The sequence below is a fragment of the Plectropomus leopardus genome, chromosome 4, assembly GCF_026936395.1.
Source record: "Plectropomus leopardus strain MGB_pleo_1.0 chromosome 4, ASM2693639v1, whole genome shotgun sequence".
NCBI classification, from domain to species: domain Eukaryota; kingdom Metazoa; phylum Chordata; class Actinopteri; order Perciformes; family Serranidae; genus Plectropomus; species Plectropomus leopardus.
In genome coordinates this window covers 27319179-27338144 of record NC_142179.1, presented here as the reverse complement: position 1 = coordinate 27338144, position 18966 = coordinate 27319179, and the positions used below count along the sequence as shown (strand labels likewise).

General features: G+C 39.8%; 1 protein-coding gene across 2 annotated transcripts in view; it reads left to right on the top strand.

Annotated features, from left to right (window-relative positions):
* The window catches only part of trpm6 (transient receptor potential cation channel, subfamily M, member 6), a 118706-nt gene that overhangs the window by 56015 nt on the left and 43725 nt on the right, over positions 1 to 18966 (top strand). For both annotated transcript variants that reach the window (XR_015776478.1, XR_015776477.1), the window contains one exon: positions 9068 to 9161. The gene's annotated coding sequence lies outside the window, so the exon portion shown is untranslated. The remainder of the gene's footprint in view (positions 1 to 9067; positions 9162 to 18966) is intronic.

The window sequence follows — 18966 nt, the reverse complement described above, 5'->3', positions numbered from 1 at the left end:
CTCTGTTTCTCTATGCCTCTCACTTAGTGTAACTGTAGGATATAGGTCAGCAGGGCGGCTTGGCTGACTCGTGTCTAGACTCAGCCTCAGTCTTGGGGGCATGCAGTCACACAGCGGAGCACATTGACCAGCACAATCACCGCACCACACTGGAGCTCCATTGACTGCCTGGCTGTGTCTATGTGTGTGTCCGTGTCTGTGGAAAACACACACGCATAGGAAAAAAAGCTGAGGGGCAAAGTTCTTGTAAGGAGACTTCGAAGCACGCTGGGCATTACCAAAAACATTAACGCCATCTGTGGAGGAAAACAGAGTGGTGGAAATGTCAGTGTAAATGCCATTAGTAGTGAGTTGATATTTATAACAGGCCAAACATGACCACGGGGCGCTCCTTAAAATTGATCTGAAATTTTCAAGCATGCATAAATGCAAATTCAGTGCTGATGAAAGGAGTGTTAATGTGCGATTCAATAAAGTTTCCTTTGTTGAGTTGGATAGATGGGAAAAAATATCAAATGGGGATTAAATTGGATACAGCATGTGTGTGGCTGTATGGGCTTCCGTGTGAGCTGAATGCACTGTAACTACGTCTGTGTTATAGTGTTGTAAAAGGGGGGTCAGCAGCTGTATGGCAGTGGGTGCTGCAGGGTGCAACATGCTGTGGGGAAGGGTAGATGGGGTGACGGTGTATGTATGTGTGTGTGTGTGTGTGTGTGTGTGTGTGTGTGTGTGTGTGTGTGTGTGTGTGTGTGTGTGTGTGTGTGTGTGTGTGTGTGTGTGTGTGTGTGTGCGTGCGTGCATGTGTGTTAGGGGCAGTGATTCATTCAACTGAGTGTACTGTGTTCCACCCATCCTCCTCCTCCTGCTCTTCCTCTCGCTCAGTCTGTGGTCCAGATGTGATCCCCCCTCTTTCTCCCTGGATACTGAATCAGTCCCTCCACCCAGCCTGCCAGCCCTTTGCAGCCAGACCAATGAGGTGATGGGTGCAGGAGGGGAACATGCAGTGGGTGCACATTAGTTTGATGTGGCATACAGAGCCTCTAATAATCACAAGCCACTAAATATTGCAAACTAGCAAAGACCTGCGTTTAGTGTACGTAGTGTTTAACTAAATGGTCAAAGCTCTCTGTGTAAGACATAAAACCATGTTACCATGACTACATCTATCTGTCAGTCTGTCTGTCTATGTATGTAGGTATGCATGTATGTATGTATGTATGGATACCGTTACCATGATTCCAACACAAGCACATAGTTGGATGCTGCTGCACGTGGTGATGTTTAGGCAACAAAAGCACATGGTAACCAATGTTGGGATGTCAACAAACGCACATGCTGGCACGGAAGATTAGGATTAGGCAAATGGTAAGGTGTAGAAAATAACATCACATTCAGACAGGAAGCAAAACACCAGACTCCCTCATGAAAGTCCAGGGTTTGTTGGAGCCATTCACTGCCCCTCCCACTTGCCCTGTAGGGACCTTTGTGTTCCTTATATTACATTGTTACTGGCAGCGTTTCAATCTGATGCATCATGTGGATGTGCCAGGTTCTTTCTTATCTGATGCTGACTGTTCATGTGTCACGCTGCCAAGTCAGGTGCTGTCCAGCTGTCTGGCAGTGTATAATAACACAGCGAACGGTTCTGTTCGGCCATGTTCTCAGCTGCCGATGTCAAGTGGCGTGTCAAACAGGCGTGAAAGTTGGCTTTTAATATTAGCATCTAAAGCTGAAAGCACTGCAAAAGCAGCAGTAATTGATGACTTTGGAGGGAGAACAGGCTTATCTATCAATCTATCCATCCATCCAACAGTTTTGTCAATTGTTGATCATGATTATGATTTGTAAATCATTGTTTCTTAATCTGCCTGGTAACAGCAGCATCCCCGCTCTGCCACGCTGAAATATTGATAGATGAATTGGATTAGAGGTGTGTTAGTACGCTACTATGAGTGTGTGTGTGTTCTTAGCGTGTATGAGTGCTTCAGAGTCCTCACATGGCTTTTAGAAGACAAATCCGATCTGTGATGTAGCTTCATGTTACCTTACTCCCAGCCCATAAATAATGTTATGTCTGCTGTCTGCCCTGTCTAACTCCCTCTGCCTCGACCCTACCAGTTTTGTTTCTTATTTTTTTCCCTCTGCTTTCACTCCAGTTTTGTTTCCTCTAATTTAAAAACATATTAAGTCACTCAATAAGTCAATCATGGTCTTTTTCTCTGTAATCTACCTCCCAGCCCATGTCTGTCATCCCGTCTTTCTCCCTTTATCTTTAGACTCTCGTGGGTTAAAGGCATGAAAGAGCTTTCTTTTTTCACTAATGAGAAAACCTGCTGGCTCCTCTGACATAACATGACAAATACAGGGAGACACACCTGTATGCAGGTACACACGCACACACACACAATAAAAAAATGGTCATGTATGACAAGATCACATACAAACTGATTTCAATCATGAGTATCATGTTGATAATGATTTGTTAAATTAACTAATTACAGATCTTAAGATCACGTAGACTAACATCTCTCAAAGAAGCAGAAGTCATTCGACTACACACATTCTGTCACAAAGTGCAAACACATGCATGCATGTGCAGTCATACACACGTGCATGGATGGCTGTGCATTTACCCTCCATGCATATACAAATGTTAAATATGGTTTAGCAAACACACAAACATTTTTTTTCCTGTGCAGACGTTGTTATATTAACACACAGTGATCCATCATCGCATCGATTCTAACAAACACCAGGAAAAATGTTTTTTAGAACAGTCAGGCTTCTTTTCTTTCTTTCTTTTCTCTGCTTTTCAGTACCTCTTAGTGCCAGAACCAATTTCAGTCTCTGTTTGAGAGGGTGCAGACAGACTGAAGTCAATGGACGTGTGGCTGGAAATCTCATTACAGTGCATTATGAGGATGATATGTTGTTACGATAACTCTGACGTATTACCTTTGCAGACACATGTAATGATGGAGGAGCTGAAGGACACCATGTTAGATCCTTCTCAGCACAATGTAATCAATCACACTCATCCTCTCAATACAAGAACAAACAACTTGACTTTCAGATGGGATCATTTTTTTGTTTGTTATTAAGTATTAATGTGTGTATGAAGAGACAAGGTTGCAAGGCTGGTGACCTTTGACTAGTATATGCTGTTTGTACAGCTCCACACTATGACCATGTTTTGTATGTCTCATTTATTTAAGTTCAAATTGAGTATTTTACATAAAGCCATTTTGTTGTCTCGATGAAAAATAAACAGTTTCAGACATTTAGCAAAAATGTCAAATATTTGCTTGTTCTAGCTTCACATAATGAGGATTTTCTACATTTTTTTTCAAGCAATTTGAAAACGTCCCCTCGGGCTCTGAGACTTGTGATGGGCATTTTTCACTCTATCTCATATTTTATAGACTACATGATTGATTGAACAGATTAATCGATGAATAAAAAATATTTGTTAGTTGCTGTCATATTTCACTTTGCTGCTGCACTCCTACTGTTCTCAGTTGATACCAGCATAAATCAGGTTCCAAAAACTTAAAAATTGTAATCAATCACGCTACATTACTGTGTCATCAGGGTGACATCCTGCAGTTGCCCGTAAAAAGTCATTTTCAGTGGTGCATTTAGTGGTGCACTCGAAAATCTGAAAATTAAGATCTGTTTGACAAACAACACTGCTTTTATAATCAGTGTTAGGACATAAAACACAAATGACAAACAAAAAGCGAACTAATGGAAAACGATGAATTTAGCCATTTCTTGCATTGTAAATGTTGCTGATAGTGAGGTAAGTCTCATTGCGTCAGATTCAAACAAGAAAACATTGGGGAAAAATGCCATTACAACACAATTGGACAAAAGTACTGGTATTGACTGAAATAACCCAGTAAAAAGTAAAATTGAATTTTCTCCAACCAAACAATACTTGCATTTGATTTTTCTTTATCCTAGCACGGCCTAAAAATCAGAATCTGCTAAATCCACTGAGCCGTTAAATACTCCCAACAAACTCACACTGCCACCGAAATGGCTCAGCTCAATGCTAACAGTTAGCCATGTCAGTGTGTGTGTGTGTGCAGCTTGGTGGACTCACATAGCTGTCCTTGTTGCAGAGCTCACACTCCTGCAGCAGCAGCTACAACCCATACAGTCTGTAGTTGAGTGTGTTGTATTGATGGAGTTGGCTGGTTAATATGCCGAGATGCTACCAAAATGTTGGAAAGTATATCTACACACCGCTCCTTTCACATCAAAGGTTCTATTGATATCTGTATCACGTTAGGGTGCTGGTATAGTTAGCCTACTGTATCATCAATTTCTGAAGCGATACTGAGCACTATTGCATTGAATACATATGATATGGAGTATGATGTAGAATAGAAATATAGAATTTAAATGTACATAAACTGCTTGCTGACAATTTAAAGGTATTTTTTGTCATTTTGAGAAATTAGCTTTTTTACTTTATTGCCAAGAGTTAAATGAGGAGATTGATACCACTTTTATCTGTTAAAGATTATCAGTTAAATATGCAGTTGGAGGCAACAGCCGCTTAGCTTAGCTTAGCACAAACACTGGAAGCAGGGGAAAACAGCTAGATGGCTAATTTTGAAGACCAAAATTTCTATTAGCCCCTATTAATATGTTATATCTGAACTGTTTTGCCTGAAAACCTATAAAACCACATGCAGCCTATGAAATTATTAAAGGTTTATCACCCCTCTGTCCTCATCTCTAACTCAAAACATCAGAAGGGAAGATCCAGCGGGCTGATCATCTGTCCTTTTAACCTCATTTGCTGCTGTAGGATAATTTCTCTGTGTGTGCATCGTTATATAGACTGATGTAAAAGTACAGCTCACCCCATCCTACGCTTCCCATCCCCATTTCTATCTCTGTCTCCTCTCTTTCACCCATGTTGCCCCAGGCACCACTGTCACCTCCCATCATGCTTTGCTCTAGCCGTAGAAGTGATGGCTGTGTGGTTGGTTGCTATATACGTTTTTCCTTCCCGGACAACATTGCAGAATCTCTTTTTATCATAGTTTATTTGTATTCTATACTGTAAAGGGAAAGTGAAAAAGTTGTCTGTGGCAGAGTGCATTATTGTCATTTTACTATACATTACGCCCTCTCTCCATGCTTGTTTTTCCAATGATATACATCATAGGAAGCAAACTGCTGCTGCATGTGAACTCGTCTGTGTATAATCCACATTACAGGATACAGCGGCAGCTTTATGGTTTACCTTTTACCAAAGCACATTGATCCCTTCATGTTCTGGCCTCATGGGAAAACCACAGCTGCAGACAATCAATGATGGTCAATTTACAAGCCAACCATACATCCAAGCTGTTCATCCATACCGTGTAGCAGATATACTGCGAAAAACACTGACACAATTGTTATTGTAACTGCTCAGGTCGTGGGTGTTATTCAGATATGCCAATGTAGGCATGAATAAAATAAGGCTGCTGGAATAAGGGATGTAATCATGCCTAAATAGTGCTATTTAAATACAAAATATGATCACAGATCACAGATTTATGTTCATCCCATCAAAGGATTGTCCATCTCCTCCACCCTCCTGGTGTCATCATTATATCATTATCATCATGTCATTTTATGTGTTATGTGATATCCTGTTTAAACAGGAAATGTGTCAAATTCTGGTAGTAACATGCTGTTTTACTTGGACACTGTGGACACAAGGATTTCTCGTAAATGTTTAATAGCATTTCAAATGGATTTTAATATGCTGGTGTTTCACAACTTGTACGATATGAGAAGGAATATGCTAAAATTTATGGGTGACCAGTGTTTAAACAAACCTAACATTTCTTTGCTATTATGCAACTGTGTAGATATATTACCGCACCTACTGGCTCCTAAAACATGACTGTCCATACCAACTAAATACATTTACAGTTGTTGTTTTTTTATTTACTGCTAAAGCGTGAACATTTTTAATCTAAAAGCTGGGTTAAGATTATTCTAGTCTATCATGATACAATACTCACATAAAATATATGCGTTGAGTTATTGGTTGCTCTTCCCCCTTCCCTCCTTTCCCTACTGACTGTAAAACGTTATCCTTGTGGAGCAGTTACATTGTGGTGCACACTTCAAAAATGCATTCAGAAGTAAAGCTGAAGCCATGAAACCTATTAAGCTTCACCAATCTCAGTTAGCCAAAGTGAGTGTGCATCCGTGTCCTGGCAGTTGCATGTGGGTTGCCTGAGCAGTTACTATAACAAATGTCCGTCCATCTACCTGTCTGTCTTGTCTTGTGAACGCAATTTCTCAAGAACACCTTGAGGGAATTTCTTCAACATTGGCACAAACATCCTCTTGGACTTTAGAATGAACTGATTTTGGTGGTGAAAGGTTAAGGTAACTAATACCCAATGACACATGTTTTTGCCCATAATTTAAGAATTAATCCACTAATTATGGCAAAATTTCACACAAATATCCTATTGGATAAAGTGGTGACATTTTATAGCCAAAAGGTTGAAATTACTAAGATGTTCAGCTAATATTACGAATAATGTTCAGCAAAAACACTTGGCCATTACACACTATCATTACTCAAGAACAGAGGGGGAGACGTTTGGTCAGATATTGAATTGGTGATATTAAACCTCACATAGTAACTGCAAAAAGCTTGCAGATAACTAAAACGTTATGTTCTTCCTGTTTTGGTTGAGCAATGGTTAATGCACATCCTTTGTGCTGTAAAATCATTTTTTTTGTTGTATCCATTGGCAAATTTGCATATACTGGGATTGCAAAGGTGTGACCTGCAGTATCATACGCTTTCTCTGACTGGCTTACCCTGACATTCCTAACCCAAGGATACTCAATTTGCTCCATACATGTTTCTAGGATTTTAGGATGTTTCTAGATTGATTTTAGGACATTAGGGGCTTAGCGAGGATCTCTGTTGGTGGATGTGAGGGATCCACCACTGGCACTGTTTTTTTTGATAAGCAAGCTCTGTATTGATGCTTTTTTAAACACTCTGGCACCCTATGTATATTAAAAGTACGAATGCAATTTCCAGTGTGAATCACTTCATTTTTATTGTGAATGAGAAAATGATTGGGGGTGCCACTCAGCACCCTATCGGGGGCCAGATTTGGCCTGCTGGCTGTAAGCTGAGTATCACTGCCCTAACCCTAACCAATCCTACTCCTCATGCATAAACCTAACGAACCCAAACAATGAAGGCAATGAGTAGGCCTATTAGACAAACAGAGGGAGAATAGGGCAGGTAGTGTCTTTGCTATCCTAGGAAACATTTGTGTAAATCAATGCTTATAGGGAGCCAACAAATCCACATAGTACCTTCGTCATAACTTATATGAAGAGGAGGAAGGATTACAACACTTAGCCTGTAAAAGGCGTGGTAGATCATACAGTCTAACAAAATTTACTTTAAACAAGTAATTCCCCATCTCTAACAATCCATTCGCCTCCACACACAAACACTAAGTAAAAACATGTAAAAGATACATATCTAGTAAACATATACATATAAGTGCATCTTGCTAAAATAAACATGTGACTTACCCTCTTGTCATCTCCTGCTTCCTCTTTCCATCCATCCTGTTCGATTTAACTGAGTGTGTAGCGGAGGCCATGTTTCCTAGCCTTCCTGCTCCCACAGTCATGGTCGTATGAAACATTAAAGCCAAACTCAGACCATCCATATTTCATACAGCATTTTGCAAACAACAGATGAATAAATTATATCATGAAAGTGGGCATAACCTCTGCATCAGCATATCACCATGGCCTATTTCTCTGCTTTTCTGAATGGTGAGTGGGGCTGATGTGTGTGAACCGGGCATGTGTTGGGGGGGTGATCATATATGTTCATGTGAGTGTATCTGTGTCCTGTATGTGTGTGTCACATTTTCTCTTGTATCTTGCTGAAGATGTGTGTTTAGTGTCAGAAGGGTTAGGTGTGCACTCTTAAAGGATTAATGAAAGCTCCACCATGCCCCTTCTGTGAAAAAGAGCAACACTGACACACTTGCCAGCTTGCCATCTCCTCTGTCCCCAACCATTATCACTTCCATAAAGACTCTCTTATATAATATGTCCAGCCATTAATGGAAAATAACACGGGGCTCCAACAAAAGACAGAAATGTAATTACCAGTCTGAATAGCACTGCTGCTCCTTATTCTTACCCGGAGAGAGGAGGCAGAGAGACAGACAGAGTGACAGAGAGGGACAGAAAAGCAAGGTTAGGTTTGACAAGCATTTAGTGAAAGAGAAAATCATGAAGGGATGGAGGGAGTAAGGCTAGTAAGAACAAAGGTGGGAGGAAAGGTCATAGTGGAGAAAAGGTCATTATTAGTTGTTATGCTGCCCTTCTATTATCTTTCTGTCTTTTTATTTGACCCCTTTTTTCTATCTGCAATCTCTGCAGTTAAGGTTTAGTTAGGTTTATGCAAATAAAAATACTTTGACAAAAAATCTAAACTCAAGGTCAAATTATTATCTTCTTTCAGAGCTTCCAGCAGCCGTCTTCTGCTCTTCCATACAGTGGTTATTTTTTTTTTTAAAGTAACTAACACTGGCTGTTTGTAGAAAATGGGATGCAGTGGGGTTTGGCTCATGTAGCTGGTCCTGTTTTGAATCTGATGCTGAATAGCTCTGATTTGTTAAGCATTCACCATCAAATCAGACCATTAAATGTTTCATCTCTTCTTTTTTGTTTGTCAAAAACATTATTAAGACAGCAAGTGTCTCATTTATATCAGCTGTAGCTAAGTAAAGTTGTTTCTCGACTAAAAGCAAGCTTTGGACTGTTTTCAGGTCAAAGTGTCACAAGTAAGATGGTTTTTCATCAAAGATTATTTGTGAGCAAAACAAAAGCATAATTCAGTACCATCACTCAACATCTGTTAGGGGACTGTGTGTTTTATGTTTTGGGCATACCCAGTTGGTATGTGACTGGGGATGCCATCCTTCTTGAGACAAAAAATACCAAAATATATGTCCCTCTTGATCACCTGCCATCCCTCTCCGTCCTCCAGGTCCAGACGCAGATGACACCATATCCAGACCCAGACAGTGACTGAAATACACTCAGTGGAGAAACAGGGCAAGACACAACTGTTGCAGAAATAGGTGAGTCAGAGAAAACTAACTTAACATGCTGTATCCACCATTGCAATCGCTCAGGTACGGCCCTCTGTATTTTCTCTGAGTTGTTTATGATATAAGTTGTGAAATAATTGCCTTAAAGTAACTTTACTTCGGTACGGCAAAGATATTGTACAAGTTGACCGTCTCGCTGATTGCTGTAATTGCTTGTGTGTGGGTGGTTAAGTGTTTGATCTCGCTCAACATGTTGGTTCTTTGATGGTGTCAGCAACTTGAGTAAACTGGACAGGCAGCTGAAAAAATGCAGAGTCAAACCTATGACTAGATGCTTTTACCATTGGACAATGCCATTATCCCCAGGCATCTGACCAATAGCTCCTGTGCTGTTGTGTTATGTTAAACAGTGGCCCATGGCCAACGAACAACGTGCTGGTTAGTTAGTTTCAGTTTCATCTCTACATAGTTTTATTTTCATTACAAAGTTATCCTTGCAGAGGCCAGCAAGATTTACAACAAACCATGTGTGGGACAAAGTGCATGTTTGTGTTGGACAATGTGGGCGATGCTACCAATGCTGAGAGGTAGAAAAAAGTTGAACATTATTTTGACATAATGTTTGACTTAAAGGAACATTAAAACATTTCTAGTCTACCTCTTGGGCTGCACAGTGTGGTAGACACTTGTTATTGCTGCTGCTGTGACTTTCATCTTTGGGTGTAAATCAGAATGCATCCAAGGATCGGCACGCAGCATGTCACATGTAGTTGCTTCATGTTTTAATTCCCCTTGTATGAATTTGGAAATTAACACAAATTTTGAAAAAAAAACCTTCAGTAAGAATCTTCTTCCATCCATTTTACCCAGTTATAAGTAGTTTCCCAGTCTTTGTTGTAGCTGCATTTCTTTTGTTTGTGGTAGTTTCCATCATTTTCCACCTAAATCTGCTTGTGACATTGTGGTGATTCGCGACTTTCCCTGTTGGGTGTGGTATAGCAAAGACGATGACAGGTTAACCTGCACTTAACCCAAGTGTGTGCAATTTGATTGACATCAAAAACAGCCCCGTGATGGTTTCTTCACAGCCACTAAATAAAAGCCAGATTTTAGAAAAGCATCTGTCCTGCAGTGTTGTGACTTTTTAAAAACTAGAGACAATCAAAACATGCATTACAGTCTCAACATGTGGGATACAGGACAAGGAATAAAAAGGAATAAAACTGATGTGCGATCCGGCATTAGGTAAATAACATTAGAATTACGGTCCTGTGCTGTTACTACAGCCACAAACACGGTATTTTCTTTGTTAATTACAGTGGAACCTGTAGGCTTAGTTATGGCTACCTTGCATAATTATAATGTAATAATATGGAAGTGGGCAGCATGGTAGTTTAATGGTTAGCATTGTTGCCTCACAGCAAGAGGGTCCCAGGTGTGAACCCTGGTTGGGGCGAGGTGCGGACCGTGGGTGGGAGGGGGCCCTTCTACGCGATCTTATCCGGGTTCTTCAGATTGCTTCCACATTCCAAAGACATGCAGGTTAGGTTAATTGCTGACTCTAAACTGCCTGCATAGGCGTGACTGTCATTGTTAGCGGTTGTCTGTCTTTATGTGTCAGCCCTGCGATATTCTGGCAACATGTCCAGGGTGTACCCCGCCTCCCGCCCAACGACAGCTGGGATACGCTCCAGCCTCCCAGCAACCTTTAAGAGGATAAGCAGTTATGGCCAATGATTGAATATGGCAGTTTATAAATATCGTATTTTACAACACGTTTGCTCACATTCTAGAATTCGATAATTTTGGCCCTCAGTGTTTCTGAAACCGAGTGTAAAGCCATGCAACTGAGTTATGACTCTTCTCTTGAGTTGCAAAACAAAACAAAACCAAAACACACCCAGGTTTTGGTGCCACAAACACTGGTGGAAACACACACACAAAAAACGTGGCATTTTTGTTTGTTGCTCTTGAGTAGTGGTCTGCAAGTGCCACCCAAGGTGGTGTTTAATCTGTTTTATTTACCATGAGGGCATTGGGTTTTTTTTTTTTTTTTAAAAAAAGGATTCTCTCTTGAGTCCAACAATGACAGACACACCTCATGTGCCTGATATTTTTCTTATTATTCAGGAAAGATCTGATTGTTTGACAAATTCTCGTCATCAGTGATTGTCCTTGCACTTTTGACAGTCATCATGTCAGGCATGTTTACAATTTTTCCTCACTCCTGTCGATAGCATGAAAACATGCTGAGGGCAAAGACACACAGGGACTGCATGAGTGCGCCTGCGACATTTATGTGCACATTTGTGTCTGAGCATTTTATTGAGTGTGTGAGTAAACATGCCTGTGGCAAAGACAAAGGCATTACAGAAACACACAGTTAACATCTGGAAGAAAGATGGACTGACAGAACATTTTCGCTGTGACTGCCTGCGAGGGGGCAGGTGTGTCTCTATAGTGTGTGTGTGTGCACAGATATATGTACATGAACATAGAAATTTACATATGTGTTTACATCTGTGGGTCCTATTGCTTCCAAGTCCGCTTGCCTGTGTTTATTTTTTGCCATGCATCTGAACGCTTATTGCATTGAACAACAGTTTGCATGGGCGCATTATGAATCATCTGTGTGTTACAAATCACCTCCTGAACACATCTAACCTTCATGGTTCAACTTCTGGGTGAGCTCATGTGTTAGTCAATGTGGAGATAAGGGTTACTGACTCAGACTGAAGCCCACATGTGTGTTTATATAGGAGGAGTTATTTTGCATTAGCCTGTGTGTGGGTGCGTGGAGATAAATTAGTTGCTGTTGCGTTTGCTCTACTGTATCTGCATGTTTACAGTGCTGTGTTGATTTTCTGTGACACGGAGAAAAGCTTCAGAGAGTGAGAGAGAGAGAAACGTAAAAGGAGTTGAAATAAGTAAAGATGTCGAGATTCATTAGATATAGAAACAGAAGAAACAGTGACTCTCTTCTGCACACCGCTCTGTGCACATGACATTACAGTGACATCACTATTACATTTAATTAACATCAACAAAATATTTTCATTCCTCTCTTCGGACCCATTGTCTGCCCATTTCCTCATTACTTATTGGGAAGACGAAACATTGACGATTAAAAATTTAAACCCCTGGTCTTGAATAATTTATCAGTGAGTGGCATATGTTAAATATGTGTTGAAAGCATACATTAGATTTGTTTTGTATACAAATCAGCTCCAGGCATGCACCCTTAGGGGGGAGATTGTAGCCTGGGAGATTTGGCATATACTGATGGTTGTATTATTTAGATGTGCATAGATTTCGATCCCTATTCCTGCTGTTGCTTTTGTTAGCTGTGTCTGATTATACCACACATTATTTCAACTGACAGAGGAAAGAGAGACTATTATGTGAAGAGGGAAGCATACTGAGACACACACACACACACACACACACACACACACACACACACACACACACGTTTGCTGTTGTTGTTGTTGTTATTTGAGCTGCATGAGTTTAGTCATTACAAATTTTTGTTCTGCAAAGTTATAGTACTTTATCACCAGGAGTAATTTTAAAGTAAATTTGGACGGTCTTCTTTATATTATACATTGGACATTTGACTTTGTTGTATTCATTTGTTCCTTACAGCAATTATTGTGATTGCAAGAACTGGAGGAGTAGGTTTAAGCTGAATTTAGGGTGACATAAGGCCGCAGGTGATGCACTAAATGTCAGAGGTCAGAAAGCTCTTTTAAGAAGAAAACTGACATACAGTACCACTATCTTTTACACATTTGCAGAGAGGAGGGGCCTTTCTTTTTTGTTTCTTTTGTACACAGAGAAAGGACAGTTGTTGGGCGTTGTACTGGTCACATTTTCCCAGACTTTCTGTGAGAGGAGAGGTCAGCAGAGCCCAGGGAATAAAAATTGTATGGTTAGGTGATGAGTTCTATTTGCTTTCCTTGCTGCACTCCTGGAACATGAGATAAATAAAATGTGGTGCAAAAAGCCCCTGAAGTTTAATCATCAATTACTTAGCAACATATCCTCATGGTTTGTATGATGCACACATGACAGAGATCCTACAAATTAGCACCCCAGCAATAATGTTATGTCCTTAATGTAAAGTTACTTAAATACCATAAAGCTATAGAGGTTCAATTTAATCAAGTAGAGTTACTTTGGATATGTTTAGGAAAGGAAACATAGTGAGGATGTACTTTAAAATAACTCAAAATTCATTCAAAGTTCACACGGTTCCAAACTCATGACTCCTGGGTGAAAGTCCGAAGGGCTGCAACGGTATGAGACTTTCACAGTACGATAACCATCTCAGAAAATATGTTTTTTTTTTGTTTTTTTTTTTACAATATCAGCATACAGTATGACACAGTCATTATTATTAGAATCAGATACAGTGGCCCTTAACGGAGTAAAAACAGATTGTTTTTTTGGCTAAACAAACAATCTGTTATAATTTAAACTTGAAACATTTTTCTTATTGAGGGAATTACTCGTAAAAAATCTGACAGGCAGTCAAGGAGGATAGGAGATGTGCACACAGGGGAGATTCTTGGTCCAATTTCAATAACTTACACAAGCAAATTTACAAAACTGTACAATATCCATCAGTTTCCATTGTGTATGGTTTTATGGTATACCACTGAAACCCTACGTGAGATACGTACGAAGTTTAGGATATTTCATAGGAAAATGAACAAACAGTGCAAGGAACACCCTGATCTTATAGGCTTAAAAAAGAGCCAAAATGTGTTTATATGGCATTATATATTGCATATTTCATAATAACTCCAGACAAATATTGCCAGTATTATCAACTCAGACAAGAGTGATGCATCATTACAGACCTGATCAGGACTTTTAGTGATGTGCAACAAAATGTTGAAAATTTTGGGAGAAAGTGAAGGCGAAGGGAGAACAGGGGGGAAAGTGACAGAAACAAGAGTTGTGGGGGAGGGAGAGAGGAGAGGAAGGAGCAGGAGGGAGGGTGGAGGGGGGAAGCATCTCACGCTAACACAGATCATGATCATCATGTTGGCAGGATCTGAAAGATTAGACACATCAATAGTTTATGAATCTCCACAGAGTTGCGCTCAATTCCCTCTTCTATAAATTACTAAATAAGGGCATTTACATCACAGCACCACTGCAAACTTTTTTCCTTTTCTCCGCTGTTTCCTTTCATCTTTTTCTAGTTGAAAGTTGGACACAGTCCATTTGACCCTCATGAACTGACTAATAAGAGAGAGGAACAGAGGGGGAAATAACTGCAGAGGATGTCTTTACTGCTGTTGTGATTCAGTAAAGACGATAGAGAGAGAGGAAGAGAGGAAAAGAGGGAGGAAGAATAAAAGGAAAAGAAGACGTGGTAAAGACGCAAGCACCTAAAAGACTGACATAATTAATAGATGTGGCCCGCCGATACACATGAATTATGCAACTTTTATATTCAAGAAAATTACAAACACAACCCATTGGGAGAGAATGGAGAGGAATCATTATCTGCAGACTTGAACCTTTGTAAAATGCACCAAATTTTTAATAATTAATCCACATAAACAAATAACACATGAATAAAGAACACTTAAAAAGCCACCCAAGCCACAGGAGTTGTGCGAACTTCCTCTGTAACTTTCCCTGTGTGTGGAGAGGAAGATAGCGGCGAAGAGAGGCGAATTAGGAGGAAAGAGACGGAAATAATCTGATAATAAAAATATAGAATTTTTTCACAGGCATATTGATGAATTCATTCTGATTTTACTTCCAATCCAGTTTACTCAGTTTATTAAGTAATACATTTCTATTTGCTTTGAAGGCAGCTCATAAACTATATGTTCAAATGGTAAAAAGTTGAAGTTGTCAAAGACCTGTAGGTGTGTGTGTTACAATTGTGCTGGGCAGCAGAACATTTGAGATCGTCATTTATTGTATGCATTGGCACAAGAATAAGCATGTAAAGTTATAAAAACTAAAAATACAGGAAAAATGTTAAGGGATGGATCATATACTTTTATTTCTGGCACATTAACAGATACTCCTCCACTTTGTGACCAACTTATCTCACCACATGCATAGCTGTAGTTATTTAAAAAGAATGCATCATACCTCAAATGGTCATTTGTATATCAGTAAATCCCCCCATGTTACGTTTCATTCATAAAGAAAACTTCTTGCATGAACAGATTATTATAGGTGTCTACATTTGAAGTTATAGCATTCCATATCTAACAACAGCAAAACAACATCAAAACATGTCTTTACAAACACTCACATAGCTTGTGTACTATATTCAAGTCTCATTTATCCAGTATCAGTGGTATTTAACTTTACTATTTAAAACACTTAAGCATCAACAGTTTCACACACTACGCATTACGGTTTTAGCAAAGGTGCATGTATTTGGAAAGTGCCGAGCATATGACTGGATAAATGAGACTTGGATTATACTGCACAAGTTGTGTGACAGTTTTGCTGTCGTTAAACATAATGACTGCAATTCATAAAGTATTTTTTTTTTTCTTTTTTGGAGTCTTCTCTGTGGAAGCATGTTGCAAAAATAGTTTTCTTCCTGAACTCAACTTAACAGGAGTAACTAATGACACAAATGATTGGGGGGTGAAGTATTCCTTTGAAACAAATACTTGCAGCTTTATGCTAAGTGTATTATTCAAATAAAATAGTCGTACTAAATGACAAATACATAAAGCAAAATGCAAGATTTGTTTTCTACACATATATTCATAGATTACCTGAGATTTATGCAATAATGTCCTCATAAAGATATAAAGTAAAAAACAAAAGGCAAACATGAGAATGTGCCTAGAAGTGGGGCTGCAACTGCAACTTATGAATATTTTTATTGTCACTTTACCTGTATATTATTTTTCTCGATTAATCAGCTAGTCACCTAGTCTATTAACTTTGAAAAGAGGAAAACACCCATAACACCCATTTCACAAGTTTTTCAATAACTTATTTTGTTGAAGTAAAAGTCCAAAATCCAAACATTTTCAGTTAACTCTCACATAAGACAAAAAGGGCAGCAAAGAACATACCATGCTTGGATTAATCAAACGAAAGACATTTATTAAAGACATACTATTAACTGTCTTTTCAAGTCCTATCAGACTAAGAAATAATATATAGTTCAGACACACCCATAGAGTGTACACACACACACACACACACACACACACACACACACAGAGTCACGTATATCCATGAGAGCAGGACAGTTAATGTGTCAGTTTGGGTTAGGATGGTGTGGCTGAGGAGAGGGGAGGACACGAGGACACCCTACAGTGACCACACAGTGATGCCCTACGGGTGCTCTGACTGGAAATGAGCAAGAGCTGCAACACACACACACACACACACACACACACACACACACACACACACACACACACACATGCAGAGGCCATCATCACCTTCAACATAGTAAAGCATATGTCTCACACTGAAAATATCAGTCAGTAAACCAGCTGCTATATACAGTATATGCTGTCGCTAAAATCTCAAATAAATGTACAGTGTATATATGTATGTTATTGGAATAGGACAATTTTTGTCCACGTGAGCACTTGAAGCGTTATGTAGACTCCAGCATTTTAGCTTATAATATAACTCTAAATTATTGTAATTTTCTCTGGTATCTTATATTAACCTGAGCTTTGCCTGTTCATTTGGTAATTTTCACCCTTTGTAGTAAGCATTGCGTTCTTAAATGTGGGAGGAGACGTGTGACACGAGTGTGCCATTTGAATGAGGCAGTACTATGTGAGGTGTTATTTTGAACCAGTCCTCACTCCATGTCTTCACCTAATAACACTGGTCAAGTGGGGACAACAGCTGCATGAGTCATTGCCTTTCTAACTTGCTTGAAAGTATTTTGAGGTTTTTCTATTTTTTTTATTTTTTGGATTGCAGTTGTTACAGATTCATGACTGTCATTGTTTTGGTTTTGGTGCTGCTGACTGTTACAACAGTAGGTAATAATCATTACACAATTGAGTAAGCAAGTGTCTTACCAAACCTGGAAAAATCATCCCCATAGTGCACAAATCTAAAAATGTTAGCCTTGCATTTTAGTACGGAAAACTGCACTTTAAAATAAACTGACGTATAAGCCTGGTCAGGTGTTGCATGGCAGTCGAGACAAGATATCAACTTTATGTTCTGTTTATAGCCAAATGCACAAATGTCATTAACTCAACCCCATTTCCTAAAAATTACTTTTATACACTAGAAAACAAAAAAAGATATGTTATAAGAGATCTAAGCATTGTTCCTTTTGTTAATGCATTAGCGTGTGGACAGAGATCTTAATGCAATAATCTTAAAATAAAGGAAACACAGTCTTCATTGCCTTTTCAGTGGTAGCAAATTTTTTGTTGACTTAGTGTAATGCTGCATATCTATTGCATGGTACAGCGTGGCTCAATTTAAAATGACTTGCTTGGAACCTTTTGGTTTGGTTTTCCATTGGCAAAAGTTTGGGGATAGTATCTGGTACTTTGTTTGGTATGTCCTTGGTTGAAGTTCCAGGCAAACTGATCTGATACTAGACGGTGGAGTTAAGACCACAAACTGGTCAGACAGAATCCTGACTAGAAACGTCTCATGTGTAACACAGGACATACTGCACAAACCCACCATTTTTAAATAGCCAAGCAACCATCAATGGCTGCAGCATTTTTTTTCTTTTATTCACACAATCCAGATTAAAAAAACGTCTGCCTGCAAAACCACGCCATGGTCAATTAAGGAAGTACAGACGTTCCTCTGTTTGGTTACCGATGAAAGGATCCAGTGAGAGAATACACTGTGTTTGTGCATTTGTGTTGCATTAAAGATGATGTCATGACAGTTTTACAGTGTCGCTTTGATGCTCAGCTATGAACCCTGTCTACATTGAGGGAACACTATCTGGAGTGGAAAATCAAATCCAAAAAGTACCTGGTACCAGTCGAGTCAAGCTTCACCGTGCAGTAAAAAATCAGCATAAGTGCATTACAAATGTTGACATGGTGCACTGAACAATACAGTTTACCAGGGACACAAGAATTATTTTATTGTCAAAATTTCCACCATTTACCAACTGGGTTGACCAACAGGACCAAAGTATTACAACATTTTCCTTCCTGGTCTATACTGGTAGGGAATCTCCTTGCGTTCTTTACATTTGTTGCTGGCAACAAACCATGAGAAAGTGTATTTATTTGTCTCCCTCGCCATCCTCATTCCTCTACATTTCCCATCACCAGAAGCCAGCCAGGGTTCAGTCAGCATGGCAGAGCAGGAGCGGCGTCTCCAGCTATTGTCTCTGTGGAGAGCAGGGGTTGTGTGGTTCCTAATTGCTGTGTGCCAAAGAGACCTGGGGAGCCAATCAAAATGGCCAATCTCTAAAGACGAGCCAAAACTAATTTGTTAGCAATATACCATCCTACACCTCACTCTCTCACTCGCTTTCTCAGTCTCCTGATGGCAGTCAAGGGTTCATTTCTGTGTCACAGTGGTCACGACCTCTCCCTCTCTTTCTCTCCCTCCCTCTGTGGCTTCACCGCAAGTTCATCTCCGATGCCTCTTTGGTCGTGACCTGGCTCCGAATGATACGATGAGGAGAGCGGTGACAAGGCTGGCAGAGGAAAACAAATCCTCTCCCTCTGTTTATTAAATTCCGTGTGTTTCTGTATCTTCAGTCACTATCTTGTCCCTGCAGTCTGTGTTTGAATGTGTGTGTGTGTGTGTGTGTGTGTGTGCGCGGGACACACCTCAGGGAGCGTGAGAGCGGAGCAGCTGTGGTCAGAGAGAGAAC